Here is an 18903-nt window from a genome sequence, read left to right on the forward strand (position 1 = left end):
GGCATTCTGTGCTAAAGTGGAGAGCAGACTTTCAGCGCAATACGGGGACAACGTTTTCATCATCATCATCATCATCATCATCATCATCATCTGTTTACCCTCCAGGTTCGGCTTTTCCCTCGGACTCAGCGAGGGATCCCACCTCTACCGCCTCAAGGGCAGTGTCCTGGAGCTTCAGACCCTTGGTCGGGGATACAACTGGGGAGAATGACCAGTACCTCGCCCAGGCGGCCTCACCTGCTATGCTGAACAGGGGCCTTGTGGAGGGATGGGAAGATTGGAAGGGATAGGTAAGGAAGAGGGAAGAAAGCGGCCGTGGCCTTAAGTTAGGTACCATCCCGGCATTCGCCTGGAGGAGAAGTGGGAAACCACGGAAAACCACTTCCAGGATGGCTGAGGTGGGAATCGAACCCACCTCTACTCAGTTGACCTCCCGAGGCTGAGTGGACCCCGTTCCAGCTCTCGTACCACTTTTCAAATTTCGTGGCAGAGCCGGGAATCGAACCCGGGGGTGGCAGCTAATCACACTAACCACTACACCACAGAGGCGGACGACAACGTTTTGCCACAGTAAACTGTGTACTAGTGCATTGAACCGTTCAAAAGGGGTCCCGCGAACGTGAAGGATGAGAAAACATCCGGACGTATATCTGCAGCCGTAACTGATGCCAATATTGAACAAGTGCGTGATATGATCCTGAATAACAGAAGAGTGACTGTTCTATGAATTTCCGCTCCTGGTACACCCTCACACCACAGAAAACGGATTACAGAACGTTGTTCTTCCTTGGTGCAAACAGAGAGTGGCGCGGCCATCTTCACGTCGCAACAGCGCAAGCTGTGCTCATCTCATAATACCATAGGCGCAGACAACGATGCCATCTAGCGGCTGGTGAGTACGGAACACCATAGAGCCAACCTAAAGACAATTAGAGCAATATTACAGATACTTAATGACTTGAGTCCGCCTCTGTGGTGTAGTGGTTAGTGTGATTAGCTGCCACCCCCGGAGGTCCGGGTTCGATTCCCGGCTCTGCCACGAAATTTGAAAAGTGGTACGAGGGCTGGAACGGGGTCCACTCAGCCTCAGGAGGTCAACTGAGTAGAGGTGGGTTCGATTCCCACCTCAGCCATCCTGGAAGTGGTTTTCCGTGGTTTCCCACTTCTCCTCCAGGCGAATGCCGGGATGGTACCTAACTTAAGGCCACGGTCGCTTCCTTTCCTCTTCCTTGCCTATCCCTTCCAATCTTCCCATCCCTCCACAAGGACCCTGTTCAGCATAGCAGGTGAGGCCGCCTGGGCGAGGTACTGGTCATACTTCCCAGTTGTATCCCCCGACCAAGAGTCTGAAGCTCCAGGACACTGCCCTTGAGGCGGTAGAGGTGGGATCCCTCGCTCAGTCCGAGGGAAAAACTGAACCTGGAGGGTAAACAGATGATGATGATGATGATGAATGACTTGACTTCGTAGTTTTATACTTGAAAGGAACATGAAATTCATTTCTTTTAAACCATGTACAAATAACTTATTAATAAATTCCACTTTGTGATATTGTTTTTGAGCACTTTGTACAGTATGTTGCAGCGCAGGAACAGTTACTGTCAAAGTCTGGGTTGGAATTGCAGTGGACAATTTTAAATGTTCGTAACATTTTCTGGGTGCTAGGAAACGAAATGTGACACTGAATCGTTCATGTGGTGTTAATGTCCGTCTCATTGCACTGTCACTCTATCTGATATGGGGCGCTACCAAGTGAAGGTCGGGTAAATACATACGTATAACTGTCCATGCCGCCTCTGTGGTGTAGTGGTTAGCGTGATTAGCTGCCACCCCCGGAGGTCCGGGTTCGATTCCTGGCTCTGCCACGAAATTTGAAAAGTGGTACGAGGGCTGGAACGGGGTCCACTCAGCCTCGGGAGGTCAACTGAGTAGAGGCGGGTTCGATTCCCACCTCAGCCATCCTCGAAGTGGTTTTCCGTGGTTTCCCACTTCACCTCCAGGCAAATGCCGGGATGGTACCTATCTTAAGGCCACGGCCGCTTCCTTCCCTCATCCTTGCCTATCCCTTCCAATCTTCCCATCCCCCTACTAGGCCCCTGTTCACTATAGCAGGTGAGGCCGCCTGGGCGAGGTACTGGTCATACTCCCCAGTTGTATCCCCCGACCAAGAGTCTGAAGCTCCAGGACACTGCCCTTGAGGCGGTAGAGGTGGGATCCCTCGCTCAGTCCGAGGGAAAAACCGAACCTGGAGGGTAAACAGATGATGATGATTATGATAACAGTCCATCCTGAAATAACTGTACCAGTTACCTGGTTCAAGAGTTAAATCTTTCTTTCTTTCTTTCTTTCTTTCTTTCTTAATCTGTTTACCCTCCAATGTTGGTATTTCCTTCGGACTCAGCGAGGGATCCCTCCTCTACCGCGTCAAGGGCAGTATCCTGGAGCGTGAGACACATTGGATAGGGGGATTAAAATGGGGAGAAGGACCAATACCTCGCCCTGAGGGTCTCACTTGCCGTACTGAACAGGGGCCTTGTGGGGGGAATGAGAATATTGCAAGGGATGGACAGGAATAGGGAAGGCAGCGGCCGTGGCCTTAAGTTAGGTACCATCCCGGCATTTGCCTGGAGAAGTAGGAAACTACAGAAAACCACTTCGAGGATGACTGAGGCGGGAATGGAACCCACCTCTACTCAGTTGACCTCCCGAGGCAGAGTGGACCCCGTTCCAGCCCTCGTGCCACTTTTCAAATTTCGTGACATATCCGGGAATCGAACCGAGCCTCTGGAGGTGGCAGCTAATCACGCTAACCACTACACCACAGAGGCGGACAGTTAAACTCTTCATTAAATTTAATATGGGACTGTTTATCTAGTTTAACTAACCATGCTTTTACCCATTTTTATCTAGCCCTTTCACTTTTAGCTTTTGATCTCAAAGCTAATACTGCAGCAGTTTATGTTTATGATGATGATGATGATAATAATAATAATAATAATAATAATAGGCTAATAATAATATTATAATAATATAATATAATAATAATAATATGGGAAACCACAGAATACCATCTTCAGGACAGCCGACAGTGTGGTTCGAACCTACTATCTCCTGAATGCGAGCTTACAGCTTCACGGCCAACTCGCTCGGTACGATGTAAATTAAAAGTTCGGGAACATGTTACGTCGTGCACGACTCGCGAAAACTGACCGCACGTCTGACAGTCTTCCGTGTTCCGTCTTACCTTTCATCTTATGACTGCGCCGGTAAGACAGACCGTCAATGGGGCCTTTTAAATGCAAACAGCACGCACTTTTTGTAGCCTTTTGAGTGGAGTAGAAGCCAACATCATTCTCCTTTATGGCCTTTTCCCCAGTTAACTGTGGGAATTTGGCTCAGTTTTATGACCGGATGCCCTCCCTGTCGCCAATCCTTTGTGGAGGGCGTGTTCGCCATTGCATGTTTCTGTGGTGGATGGGTGAGGGATATGTTTTGTGTATTTGAGAGAAAATGTGTCCCACTCGTTAGCTAAATTGTCAGCATTGAGGCCTTCAATTCAGAGGGTCTCGGGTTCGATCCTGCCCGGGTCGGGACTATTAGTCGTGTGTGATTAATTCTTCTGGCTCGGGGACTGGTTGTTTGTGTTTCTCCCAACACGCTTCTCTTCTTACTCAGACAACCAAGCACCACAGGAACACGCAATAGTGATTACATCCCTCCATATAGGGTCGCCGTCAGGAAGGGCATCCGGCCGTAAAACATGGCCAAATCCACATGTGCAATAGAGTTCACAGTGGGGGAAAGCGATAGAAGAATAGGGTAATAGGAGAAATGTATTAATACGAATACAAGCACCGCATTTCCGAGGTAAAGGAATTAAATACACGATATTAAAATCCTCGACCCAGCTGGGAACCGAACACGGGGCTTCCTGAATCGAAGACCTGTAAGCTGACCATTCAGACAAGGAACCATTTATCATGTTCCAATTCTACTAACAACATTTGAACGAATTTTGGTACAGTTTCTACTGTCCTCCAGTTTTATGAATGGCCACAAAATTGAATTCGAAACCGCGATATAATTCACTTGTTAAAGTTCCTTTCTTCTTTACGATATGACAGCAAGGAAGGACTGGGTCCAGCTCACTGAATGTTGTTTAATGTCGAGGAAAATCAAATATAGAGGTCTCTGTTGTTTTTATACTTTTACCCGGTAACTGCCTAAGGTAGAGGAAATGTGTGTGTGTGTGTGTAGGTAGGGAGGATCTGACACATGCCCAATTAGCGCTAGTAAATTAATAAGTAAACTGACTTGTAAGGAGGTGCACATTCTGCCTGAGGCCGTGTCGATGACCGCGCATGACGTCACATGGCGGTCGCTCTGGGCAGCCGGGGGCAGTTTGTGGTAACAGTGCAGCAGTACATATTGAACTACCTAATAATAATAATAATAATAATAATAATAATAATAATAATAATAATAATAATAATAATAATAATAATAATCTAGACATCGATTAATTTTTAAATTTTAAATTTTTCAATTAGCTTAACTTCACACCGACAAACATAGGGGTTATGGCGATGATTAAGATACCGTAAGTTCGCTCCTGGCTCAGTCCGGTAGTATTTGAAGGTGCTCAAATACGTCAGCACTGTGTCGGTAGATTTACCGGCACCTAAAAGAACTTGTGTGGGACAAAATTACGGCACATCGACTTCTCCAAAAACGGTAATAAAAAGTAGTCAGTCGAAAGTTAAAACAATAGCATCATCATTATTATAAAATGGAATACTGCGGGGAACTACCTTTAGGGTTGCCGACAGTAGGGTTCGAACCCACTATCCACAGAATGCAAGCTAATAGTTGCGTGACCCAAAAGCACGCTATCACTTGTTCAGTCATGGACTAAGAACGGACATATTTTCAAGATGTCAGTAACCGACTAACAAGAGAATATGGAATTTCATCAGACTGAAGTCAATAAGGCCGATGTGGTTCCAGGAATGTGATAAAAGGATCTGAGACAAATCGGTGTCCCGGAAGAATAGGATCAAATTTAGACAGATGGTAAAGAGCCATCAAGGTTTTAGGACCTCCATCCGAAGAACACAAAAAGACTCAAGAAGTACTGGGAGGATGTCAAGACGGAAGAAGAACAAGATTTATGAACTGAAATGAAATTACTTGTACCGGGTGAATTGGCCGTGCGGTTATGGGCGCGCAGCTGTGAGTTTGCATCCGGGAGATACTGGGTTCGAGCCCCATTGTCGGAAGCCTTGAAGATGGTTTTCTGTGGTTTCCCCATTTTCACACCAAGCTGTACCTTAATTACGGCCACGGCCGCTTCCTTCCTTTCCTAGCCCTTTTCCTATCGCACCGTCGTCATAAGACCTCTCTGTATCGGCACGACGTAAAGGAAATGCAAAAAAAAAAAAAAAAAAAAAAAAAAACCAACCTTGCTATCACGCAGTCTTTGCTTGGTGTCATTTCTTGATGGATACAGTATTTTTGCATCTCTTGGCACAGGCCAGAACAAAGTGTAGCTTCCACCGAAGTCCCATTCTCATCCATGGCTGTGAGAATACCGAAGCTGTTGGGATATGGGTGGTGTTGGGTAATGACGTTCAGAGCACGAGTGTCATGAAAGGTGTTGCTCATAGGGTTGTTCGTGCTACAACAGCACTTTCTGGCCCAGTGAGGTAAGCAGTGGTAAACTACCTCACTCCTCATCTCGCCTAGTACGCCTCATTTTGTGCTGTCATTGGTTTTTTGTGGTTTTTCTATAACTACATTTGAGGATTCAACCAGCCCCTGAGCTGATGACCTAACAGACAAAGAGACACGCAATCCATATAGGACCGGGTGAGTTGGTCGTGCGGTTAGAGGCGCGTGGCTGTGAGCTTGCATCCGGGAGATTGTGGGTTCGAATCCCACTGTCGGCAACCCTGAAGATGGTTTTCCGTGGTTTCCCCATTTTCACACCAGGTAAATGCTGGGCCTGTACCTTAATTAAGGCCACGGCCGCTTCCTTCCCACTCCTAGGCCTTTCCTATCCCATCGTCGCCATAAGACCTATATGTGTCGGTGCGACGTAAAGACACTAGCAAAAAAAAAAATCCATAGAGGCTCATCTCGATACGAAAAGAAAAATAAATCCAGAACAGCTTGGTAATCAATACATACCAATCCTAGTAAGACTCAAGTGTGTGCTTTTGAACTGAAACATAACGCGGCTGACCGGAAACAAGAAGTAGGCTACTTTGGAAAGGAGCAGTCAGATGTAAACGGGTCACCTGCCACAAATGTAACCACGAGAAATGTTAGGACTGGTTATGAGGTGGTCATTCCAATTCGTGAAAAATCTGGCTGACTGTCGACTGAACCACATGCCACCATACAACCATCATTAGTGATCTGCATTTGGGGCAGTTCCCCAGGTAGCAAATACTGAAATGTTCTCAAAGAACTTGGACATTTATTGAACATTTCGCTTGATAAATTATTCCAAAGAATATTTATCCCAATTAGTCGTCTTGATTTCCAACTTAATCTTCATTTTATGATTTTTCCTACTTTTAAAAGCTCCTCTGAAAGTCGGGTTTTAAGTAATTCATGATTTGGTAATGTTCACTGACGAAAGGATTGTTCTGAAGCTATGGACGTATTCCACGCCAACAATGGCGAATGGAGAAGAGTGTGTCGGTGTACAATAGATCATGTGTGTCTAGCTTAGAGGTACATTTTGTCTTCGACTAGGCTCTCTCTTCTCCTTTTGTGAATCAATCAATCAATCAATCAATCAATCAATCAATCAATCAATCAATCAATCAATCAATCAATCAATCAATCAATCAATCAATCAATCAATCAATCAATCAATCAATCAATCAATCAATCAATCAATCAATCAATCAATCAATCAATCAATCAATCAATCAATCAATCTCTGGTCTGCGTTTAGGGCTATCATCCACGTGACTGATTCTTTATAAATTGTTTACCTAGCGTTTTCTTAAACGTTTCCAAAGAACTTGGAAATCTGCCGAACGTTTCCCGTGATAATACATTATAGTTCCTTACGTCTCGTCCTATAAATTAATATTTGCCAAATTTGTCCTCTTGAATTCCAACTTCATATTATGATTTTTCCCATGTTTAAAAGCTCCGCTCAAGATTATTCGGTTACTAATGCCATTCCATGCCATCTCTCCACTTACAGCTCGAAACATACCACATAATCGAGCATCTCGTTTTCTTCTTCATAATCTGTTTACCTACAGGGTTGATTTTTCCCTCGGACACAGCGGGGGATCCTACCGCTCTCCTGAAGCATGACACATTTGTGGGGGATACAACTGGGGAGGATGACCAGTACCTCTCCCAGGCAGCCTCACCTGCTATGCTGAAGAGGGGCCTTGATGGGGGATGGGAAGATTGGAAGGGATACCCAAGGAAGAGGGAAGGAGGCGGCCGTGGCCTTAAGTTAGGTACCATCCCGACATTTGCAAGGAGGAGAAGTGGAAAACCACGGAAAACTACTTCCAGGATGGATGAGTTGGGAATCGAACCCACCTCTACTCAGTTGACCTGCCGAGGCTGAGTGGACCCCGTTCCAGCACTCGTACCAATTTTTAAATATCGTGGCAGAGCCGGGAATCGAACCCGGACCTCCGGGGGTGGCGGTTGATCACACTAACCACCACACCACAGAGGCGCACCCTTCCCAACCCAAAGTTTGGAACAGTTTCGTAACATTACTCCTCTGACAGGAATCGCCCAGAACAAATAGTGTTGTTTTCCTTTGGCTCGTTTTCAATCCTCTAATCAAGTAATGCTGCTGAGAGAGTCTTATGCCCTGTAACGATATCCTAATTGGGGTTTTACCAGGGACTTACATACTCTCTCCTTTACATCCTTACTACAACCCCTGAATACCGTCATAACCATCTGAAGAGAACTCATCACAGTTAGGGCCCCATTTTCACAGATGCACAAGTCGCCTACTCAAAAGACGTACACCAGGCCTCGCTGGAGGCTACACGCCATTATTATTAGTATTATTATTATTATTATCAACTGGAATGCCTTTCATTATTCAGGCTGCAAGCTTCTATGAATTAACCTATGCGACCAGCTGTGTGGCATAATTTAATTTCACAACTCTTATCACTAAACCATGAAAAGTAATCTAACCATCGTTGTCTCGATAATAGTTTCGTGTGGCTATTTCTAGCCGAGTGCAGCCCTTGTAAGGCAGACCCTCCGATGAGGAGGGTGGGCAGCATCTGCCATGTGTAGGTAACTGCGTATTATTCTGGTGCGTGAGTTGCAGGGATATTGGGGACAGCACAAACACCCAGCCCCCGAGCCATTGGCATTAATCAATGAAGGTTAAAATTCCCGACCCGGCTGGGAATCGAACCCGGGACCCTGTGAACTGAAGACCAGTACGCTGACCATTCAGCCAACGAGTCGGACATCGCTGTCTTGATGACCGAGTCTATTATTATCCTAGGTAACCTCTTCTCCTCCAATAACGTCATGTGTCCCACAGCTACATCCACTGAGATAATTCCTCACTTACAAGGGAAGGGCGCGTTCCGGGGAATCGCCGATCTTACGTAAATTTTGAACACACGTTAAATGAGCCAAGAATAAGTCAATGCCAAAAACAGTCCAAGATACAGGATAGCCGGCGATGTGCCACGCTTGAAAAACAAACATTTTTGATACTATCGACGTGGCGAGAGCCATGCCGGGAAATCAGCATCATACACAAACACACCGTTGGTGTCAGCCAGTATCAGCGCGAACTCATCGAATCGTTCACTTCCCGACACACCTCGGGACACCTGGTGGAGGGTAATACACGATAAAATACAAACAACCGAGCTCGATAGCTGCAGTCGCTTAAACGCGGCCAGTATCCAGTATTCGGGAGATAGTAGCTTCGAACCCCACTGTCGGCAGCCCTGAAAATAGTTTTCCGTGGTTTCCCATTTTCACACCAGGTAAATGCTGGGGCTGAACCTTAATTAAGGCCACGGCCGCTTCCTTCCCACTCCTAGCCCTTCCTTGACCCATCGTCGCCATAAGACCTATCTGTGTCGGTGCAACGTAAAGCAACTTGCAAAAAAAAAAAAAAAAAAAAAAAAAAAAAAAAAAAAAAAAAAAAAAAAAAAAAAAGTAAGCTACACCGCATCCATATGAAAGAAAATCATTTGTGCACGTTATGTTGGAACTCAAGTAAATGAAAGGTGTATGGATTTTAGTGTCTGGAGTGTCCGATGACATGTTCGGCTCGCCAGATGCAGGCCTTTCGATTTTACTCCCGTAGGCGACCTGCGTGTCGTGATGAGGATGAAATGATGATGAAGACAGCACACACACACCCAGCCTCCGTGTCCGCGCAATTAACCAATTGCGGTTAAAATTCCCGACCCTGCCGAGAATCGAACCCGGAACCCCTGTGACCAAAGGCCAGCACGCTAACCATTTAGCCATGGAGCTGGACGGAAGTGTAGTGATACAATAGATCACAGACTTGCTCAGTGTGGAATCATCCAGCAGGTATGGAGAAAATTGAAGTGGCTATTGAAAACGAAAATCCACAGCCTCCTTCCATTCATTCCACCGGGTCAAAAATGGAATGAATGGAGCCCCATCTAGCGGCGAGGATTGGAATTGTGTCAACTGGCGAAGCCTGGCGCACTCCTCTGGGGCAATGATTAATGAGTGACAGATGAAATGAAATTATATTGGAGAGTGTTACTGGAGTGAAATATGACAGGGAAAACCGGAGTATCTGGAGAAAAACCTGTCCCGCCTCTGCTTCTTCCAGCACAAATCTCACACGGAGTGACCGGGATTTGATCCGCGGAACCCAGTGGAGAGAGGCCGGCGCGCTGCCACCTGAGCCACGGAGGCTCTCAAGGGGCTATTACAAACCGTTATAAATCAGTCAGACATGTACATTGCATTTGACTGGTTAATCCGTCCGACCTTCAGTTTGAGGCCATCTGACGTGAACAGTGCAGCAGTGCTGCTAGTAGGGTGTTGTGTGCACAGCGTGTTATAGGCTAAAAGTCCTGGAAGTGCAGACGATATCCTCTCAATGTCTTGTCCGAAGAAGAGGAATTGCCTCGGAAAAATATGCCAGTAAACTAGCTGGCTTATGTTAACCAAGTGCAAGTGCGGTTTCAGAAAATGAGCGCTCTAAGAAAACATTTAAAAAACCGTAGCGTACTGGCTTTGGCGCGATGCTGCCAGCTCGGAGGTCTATATTCGAACCCCTCCCTCGGCAAATATTTACTTCTTGACTGGTGCTCCCATGCCGGTATTAAATCACGTACATATTTAACAACACCGCATCGCAATGCCCATTTCAATTCGCCCGCGACGCGATATTATTGGCTGATAAAATAACAATGGTGCGAGATTTCGAATTATTTCTCTCAAACTAGCTGATGCACCCGTGCTTCGCTACGGGATTCTCAGAAAGACTGCCTTTGTGGTTTTCTAACTGAAGTCAACGTACGTCTTTACAAAAACATCAGTAGGAATGTAGCGGTTAAAAGAAATGTTATCATAATAATAATAATTTCGTGTGGCTATTTCTAGCCGAGTGCAGCCCTTGTAAGGCAGACCCTCCGATGAGGGTGGGCGTCATCTGCCATGTGTAGGTAACTGCGTGTTATTGTGGTGGAGGATAGTGTTATGTGTGGTGTGTGAGTTGCAGGGATGTTGGGGACAGCACGAACACCCAGCCCCCGGGCCATTGGAATTAACAAATTAAGGTTAAAATCCCCGACCCGGCCGGGAATCGAACCCGGGACCCTCTGAACCGAAGGCCAGTACGCTGACCATTCAGCCAACGAGTCGGACAATGTTATCATATAAAATACTCGATCAAATGAAAAACCGCACATTTTCCCACTTTCAACGGTGCCGATCAAACAGTCCAAAGTCTCAGTGCTGAAATGACCAGGCTCCGGACAGCCGTAAACTTTCCTCTGCCATTATTGCTTAAGTGACCACACTGCTCATTCCAATAAGAGTAGGGATTGAATAGCGCGAATGCTATGATGAATCAGTGTATTACGTACAAGTAGTATTAGAAAATTTATGAACCAGAGGAATGACATGCTAAAGAAGAAAGTTATCTAACTCCCCAGCTACTTCCCGCCAATATTCAGGCAGGGTGTTATACTTACCGACACAGATAAGTCTTATGGCGACGATAATGCTTAAATTACATTATAACACACGAAATGGCATATCTCTAATATCTGTTCGAAGTTATCTTTATTTTAAAAAAAGGAACCACTTTCCTGTTTACAAAAATCAAATCATCATGGCCTCCCAGTCCTGGCTACTCATCAATGGCTGCTTTTTTTTTTTTTTTTTTGCTAGGGGCTTTACGTCGCACCGACACAGATAGGTCTTATGGCGACGATGGGATAGGAAAGGCCTAGGAGTTGGAAGAAAGCGGCCGTGGCCTTAATTAAGGTACAGCCCCAGCATTTGCCTGGTGTGAAAATGGGAAACCACGGAAAACCATTTTCAGGGCTGCCGATAGTGGGATTCGAACCTACTATCTCCCGGATGCAAGCTCACAGCCGCGCGCCTCTACGCGCACGGCCAACTCGCCCGGTAACTGCTTATTTCAGACTGGAAATAAATCATCATGATTAATCAGCACAAATTAATTTAATTATTGTAACTGGTCCTCCACAGGGTTTGGGGAAAGAAACGGTAGGGCCATATGAATGGTCAAGTAAATGACCACATAAAGGAAAAACAATTTTGTTTCTTTTCTCATTAACAAGAAACCATAAAAAATAGTTAACAATTGAACTTGTGAATTCAATGTAATGAGAATGGGACTCTCAGTACTGTGAAGTAGGAAGAAATTGTGATTATCATTATAAACGCAGTAATTCTAGGTAAGTTATTTTTATCGATTGGATTAAAATAGTCCAATCACTGAACACGCCAAAAAGAAATATAGCACCCTTAAATGCATAAACGAGCAGCTGTAATTTCGTATGATTATCAGTAGGACTATATTGGATATTTCTCTATATCGTTTTCAAAAGGAAGTATCTCCATGACTAGTGTAGGTAATGCATTCCAATCAAGTTAAGACTTTGAATGAACAATCCTCTCCTCTCGGTACCTTGGCTGACCACATCGCCAGATACAGTGAACGCCGTGGGGTATTGTAACCAGTGGCACAGGTGGGCTCAGCGGGTTGCCTACAACTCTGCCAAGAATCTCTTCTGCATCTATGGCTGCACTCCGTGGCGTCTTCTTGGGGAGAAATGGATGGCTTTTATACAAAAGGTACCAAACACCATTAACTCGTAGCCGAGGAATATCTGTTAGAAGTTATCTTTATTTTTAAAATAGGAACCACTTTCCTGTTTACAAAAATCAAATCATCATGGCCCCCCAGTCATGGCTACTCATCAATGGCTGCTTATTTCAGACTGGAAATAAATATATTTTTCGACGTTCCTGAGTTATTTTCACTCCAGAATATCAGTGATCCAAATAAAAACTCAAATCATTCCTAAATTAAATCAACCAACCATAACAACCACAAATATTTCAAAACGGGTATCCAGATTTAATAATCTTGAGTTTCTAGAAAAGTATTCTGGTAGGTACCCTTTAAATAATGCTTAAATTACATTATGACACACGAAATGGCATATCTCTAAACACGTGGACCTACCATCATCATGATTAATTAGCAAACATTAATTTAATTACTGTTACTGGTCGTCCACAGGGTTTGGGGAAAGAAACGGTAGGGCCATAGGAACGGTCAAGTAAATGACCACATAAAGGAAAATCAATTTTGTTTCTTTTCTCATTAACAAGAAACCATAAAAAATAGTTAACAATTGAACTTGTGAATTCAAAAACGTCCGAAATCCACATTTTTGTGAAATGCACTTTAATGCATATATCGAAAGTATAACTTGGGACACATGTTTGAACGCGTAGATAATGTACCAACTCTAAGTGGAAAGCACAATGATATTGGATTAGTTTCTCTGTATATTTCAAGAAAGTCCCTACGAAAGGAGTTGGGAATATATTTAAATCACTATAGAGTGCCTCTAGTGTTCAGATGCATTGAGTGTGGCAAAATGGGTGTATATGAGCAAAAAGATGAATCGTAATGAATTCATGGTAAATAAAGAAGAAATTAAAGCAATTGAGATAAACATATTTTAAAGAAAGCACCAGAAACAGGCAAAGCATTTATAAATAGTGCATGGAAACAAATTGCTGGGAGAAACCCAGGTTCACAATGCAGGTTTGTTGTGTGCAAATGCCTGTAATTCGAAGTTAACAGTCAGAAATAATTATCGAGTTATATCGACTGTATAATACATATGGTGGCTTACAATTCATATTTACTCTTATTTGTTGGTGTAAGCTTCAGTGCTTACAAATATTTTCTGAGGATGATCCCGCATATGTTTCCTTTCCTAAAGAATAGTGTTATTCCAGAACTAACTTCTCCAGTTAAATGTTATGATGGACAAATACCAGTGAAATCAGAGAAGCTAAGCGATCTAAAGAAGTTATGTGTGTTCCTAGCACCTGACAAAATATCCTTTATCAATAACCTGAAAGAAAGCCCAGATATTTCAGAAAATGAAGATTTGGAAATAAATTGTAAAAGACTGCTCAGAATAAAATTACTCCTGCATTTTTCATTGTATCAAGCATATGTTTCAAAATTGTCCCAACTCCACCCAATAATTATGATATTATTACCTAAACCACAGATGAATTGAACGTTTTACCTTCACAGATGCATTGATAGGATACTGTTTCATTGTATACATAAAATGTATGTAGGTCGTATCAGTGATTTACAAGTATTTACGTTTTTTCTCCCCAATAAAAAATGTAGTGTAATGAGTAGGGCCCGGACTTTTTAAAAATGCATATGCGCATATGCAAGTGCATATTTTGAACGTTAGTGCATATACAGACATATTTTTCTCTTATGTGTGATCGATTATCTAAGATTTCTGAACGAAGTGAAAAATGTAATGAAATTCGTATGTTGCACATCACTTGGCAACATGCGAAACCTCCCCTGATCAAGGAAAGTGTTTTCGGTGTCGCAGTACAAGTACGTTCTTCACAACAGAAATTTCTTTTTTTCTGACATTCCTTCCTCCTTCTCCTTACAGTAGCCCCCCAAGGTTTGCTTAAACAAGTCCGTTCATCTGTTAACTTGTTCTCCATCTATTGCAGTGTTTTACCAGTTTAAACTGAAAAAATGCCTAAAGTCTTTGATAGAAGAATGTTCCGAGCAGTCAGTGCCGGTGTACAAGTATTGCCCAATTACGTCCGTCGACGTAGAACGATCATTTTCAACGTATGAATTACTTCTGTCCTACAACAATGTCATTGAGTCCTGAAAACATTGAAAAACTGTTGAAACCTACTGCCACGGATCTTTTCTAAGGAATGAAACTTGTTTATCAATTTAACACTGAGTTAAAATTAAATAATTTGTTTGGTAATTGTAATATGTTTTATTTTTAGTGCATATTTTCGTGCATATTTTCAACATTTTTAGTGCATATGAATCCGGTCGTAGTAATGAGATTAGGTCATTTTTTAATTCGCAAGTTCAATTGTAATCGATCACACTTAACAACAATGGGCAAAGCGGTAAGTACTTTGTAACAAGACGACAGCTCTCAGAGTTTCATTAATAATAAGGAACAATAGAGCACTATGAGCCTTTGACATACCAGAATAAACTCTACTGAACACTTGTCGCCATTTTTATTTGTCAGAAACGCCAATGAAAATACGCGCATGAACGGGAATAATCCGACAGTAATCAGCCGTAAGGCTTCTCCCTAGTGGTAGGCAACACCTTAAACGCCATAGGGTGCTGAAGTATCATGGAAACTGCCTGAACTTAATGAAAACCACATCATTTTCATGTTTATCAATAGATGTCACTAGTTTTTATTTTGGAGTGCCACCTAGGGGTTTGGAATGTGTGTGGTTTAGTAAAGTATTGGAACTGTTACGGGGTTGCACTCGATAGTTTAACTGATCTGTTTTGAACTTGCCACTTCTGTGATTTCAAATTAAGCTGACCAATCATCGCCTAACTCGCACCCATAAATAGGGTAATCTAGGACATTATGTATCTATCTATCTATCTATCTATCTATCTATCTATCTATCTATCTATCTATCTATCTATCTATCTATCTATCTATCTATCCGTCTGTCTACCTATCTATCTATCCGTCTGTCTACCTATCTATCTATCTATCTATCTATCTATCTATCTATCTATCTATCTATCTATCTATCTATCTATCTGACTCTGATTGTGAACAGCGCTACAGGCTGTGAGGGTGAACTCACACGAGGCTACAGGTGAGCTGGGACAGTTCTTATGTAGGCGGCTACATTCTATTCTATAAGTGAACTTTCTTGGCCATTGCGTGCCTGCCTCTCGCCCGGAGGCCCCGGCTTCGATTCCCGGCCAGGTCAGGGATTTTTCTCTCGACCTGAGGTCTGGTTCGAGGTCCACTCAGCCTACGTGATTAGAATTGAGGAGCTATCTGACGGTGAGATGGCGACTCCGGTCTCGAAAGCCCAGAATAACGGCCGAAAGGATGCGTCGTGCTGACCACACGGCCCGTCGCAATCTGCAGGCCTTCGGGATGAGCAGCGGCCGCTGGGCAGGCCAAAGCACTTTCAAGGGCGTTAAGTTACTTGTGTGTGGCGACGGGAAGATACCAGCGTTCCCCTCTGGCATGTAACAGTGTTGAGCCGCCTTTACTTTTATTTTAATGTACTGAAGGTTATGTTCTTTTCATTTAATTTTGTAACATGTAGGTTTCTTGGCTGTCTTCGGACGGAGTGTAATCACCCAAGTTGGCTATGTAATGTCTTAAGGATGTACGAGTGTGGACCCTCGCTTCCCTTGTTAACTTTGCCTTTTCGTGACTACGCTATTTTTTCTTGCATTTCGGTTTGTAAGTTTCTTTCCCGCCTTAGTAACCAAAGTAGTGTGGCTTATACTCTGTGTCAACGGGCCTTCTGCCCCATTAGTTTTTATGGCAAGCCATGTCATGGGATTGTTTGAGTAGGTTCAGCATCCCATTCTGTTTTGTTTTTGACCTTTCTATTAACCTTTTATTTTCTCATTCTTGGCCGTGCAGTATGAGCTGGTGCTCCTGTTTCTTTTGGATCCATCTGATTCGTATGATGTGTTCTTGCTTCTCTCTGATTTAAGAACAGCGAGTGTCAAGTAAGCGTAGGCCCGTTCGGTTCGTGATGGTGAAGTGTGGATCTCTTGCCTGCGCTATATACCAAAGATCTGTAAAGACTAATAAGTCCCATGAAATAGGAGCTCTTTATCCTCAGTGGTTTTCGAAGTTCTAGCTTAAATTGTTAAACTTTGCTATATCATTGTACATATTTATTTCATTGTTAATACTGTGCCATTTCACTGTTATAAGAAGTTCCGTCCGTAAGAAGGACAAAGATGGAGTCCGCGTCTCCGAGAATAATTAACGTCAAAATGTGTGATGATACCGCGAGCGAAAGCAAAAGTATTCACCTCGGGCGCTAGAGAAAAGAATTTAGATCCAGAAGGCAGTAAAAAAGAACGAATGTGAAGATTGTTACTAACAATTATTAAAAAAAATAAGAAAACGAGATTGAATTGCTACTTCTAAATCAGAGTCGAAGACGGAAAGCAACTACGTCAGAAAGAAGGTATCGACAAAAGATCATTTCAACAGAAACAAGGAGCAGATTTATTGGAAGCTGCGTCGCAGATCAAGCAGAAGATTTTTAATTTCGTTCCGCGAACTTTGAAATACGTGGAAACTCAAGCATAAACTACGACAAGCTTACGTCACGGCAGTCTCTGCTGACGTATTACTCGATATCACCCAAGTTAAAGAACTACAGAAATGGGAATCCTATAATAACTCCTGGAAAGACAAAGGAGAAAAATCTGTTCATTTCGAGTCATAGAATTATACTACCCCAAGATTATTATTTGTCAAGTAGATCAACTCTTTCAAAGAAAGCAATCTTTCGCGTTAAGCAGCTATTCATGATGGCAATGCTAATTGATTCTGTTTATTATTCTATTCCAACTAGTCCAGAAATGAGCAAGATGTTCTAAGAAGATAATAGGCCGGACTGCCCAAATGGGTGCCGTCGGATGACGTTGCCTGCCGAGAGATGACTAAGCCCAGAGGAGAATTATGCCAGTATTTCCCATTCACCTAGGGAAGTAAAAAGAGGCGTGTCCCTATTTCCTGTCAGCTGGACATATGCCGACGACTGGATCTGCTGAATTCAGATAAGTCTTGTTTTTAAATTAATGTAGTAATGTTTATATGTTCATATGTGAGTATAATATAATTTGTTAAGTTATTCCGTGCGAAATAATGAAGCGACGAAAGTGGTGTATTGAATTAGATCAAAGGTGGTTAGGTAATCTTCGTATATGAATGACAAATCCATAGATAGGTAGTCAATCAGTGATGAAAGCCTACGTTCGAGATGTGATCCATGTAGTGTGAAATACTGAGTTCGTTAAGGTGACAGTGAATTGTATACTATGTCAAAGAAAGACTTAGGTACGTGTGTACGTTGGTTATGAGCAAAGAATGTCAAGTTAGGAACCAGCAGTAGGATATGCTTGCCAAATAGATAGATGTGTTTACAATAATTTAAGGTTATGACGGAATTAAGGTCATAATGTCGTGAAATATGTCCATGAACCGTGATTAAAATAATAAATGCCACGATTAAATGGAGTGGATACGTATTTATTAAAGTAGACGGGATATATGTTTGGAAGTATAATAATGATTATTTTAAGAGAAGTTGATAAGAGATTGATAATTTAGAATGGTGGTAGTTATTGATTCTTCGTGAATATGAGCACGGTGATGTAGTAGTGGACTTAATGGTTTCAAGTTGAATTTGTACTAAGTGGAAATGAATATGTAGCATTTATATGTACTATTTCTATTACGAGCAAGCACGAGAAAGTTCAAGCGTGATCGAAGTGACACCTGTTGGTTAGCGTGCACACTTGGTAGTGCCAATGAAGTCTCAGGTAGGAGGATGAACCAAACACATGCACTATGTCACAGATGTTTTCTAATTATAATCTATTCTCAGGCGAAAGGACGTGTAGTAACTTCTTAGGCAACATCCTATCACTGATGACTGACTGTAGGTGTATAAATTGCATCTTATGGTCGAGTCTTCGCACAATGCAGACCACATTAGCTAGTATACTTCAGATGAAACTAGTAGAGTAGTCGTTAGAATATATAAAGTCGCACGTATGTTCAATTAAAAAAATGATGAGAAGATTCAGATTTTAGAATAGTATATGAAACCTACTGGTACTTGTTGAACCATTTATTAAAAATACATTAATTTAGAAGAAGACTTATCAATATTCACGCAGAAGAGGAAGAAGTATGAATATTCAGAATTGTAAATCAGTTGTTTATAGAAATATTAGGGAACTATCCTCCCAGGTTGATATTTATAGGTATCTTCTTCTTGCTATTTGCTTTACGTCGCACCGACACAGATATGTCTTATGGCGACGATGGGATAGGAAAGGCCTAGGAATGGGAAGGAAGCGGCCGTGGCCTTAATTAAGGTACAGCCCCAGCATTTGCCTGGTGTGAAAATGGGAAACCACGGAAAAACCATCTTCAGGGCTGCCGACAGTGGGGCTCGAACCCACGATCTCCCGATTACTGGATACTGGCCGCACTTAAGCGACTACAACTATCGAGCTCGGTTATAGGTATCTATTGATGTGTTGTGAGAGATAGGAATAAC

Source organism: Anabrus simplex, chromosome 5, assembly GCF_040414725.1.
Source record: "Anabrus simplex isolate iqAnaSimp1 chromosome 5, ASM4041472v1, whole genome shotgun sequence".
Taxonomy (NCBI): domain Eukaryota; kingdom Metazoa; phylum Arthropoda; class Insecta; order Orthoptera; family Tettigoniidae; genus Anabrus; species Anabrus simplex.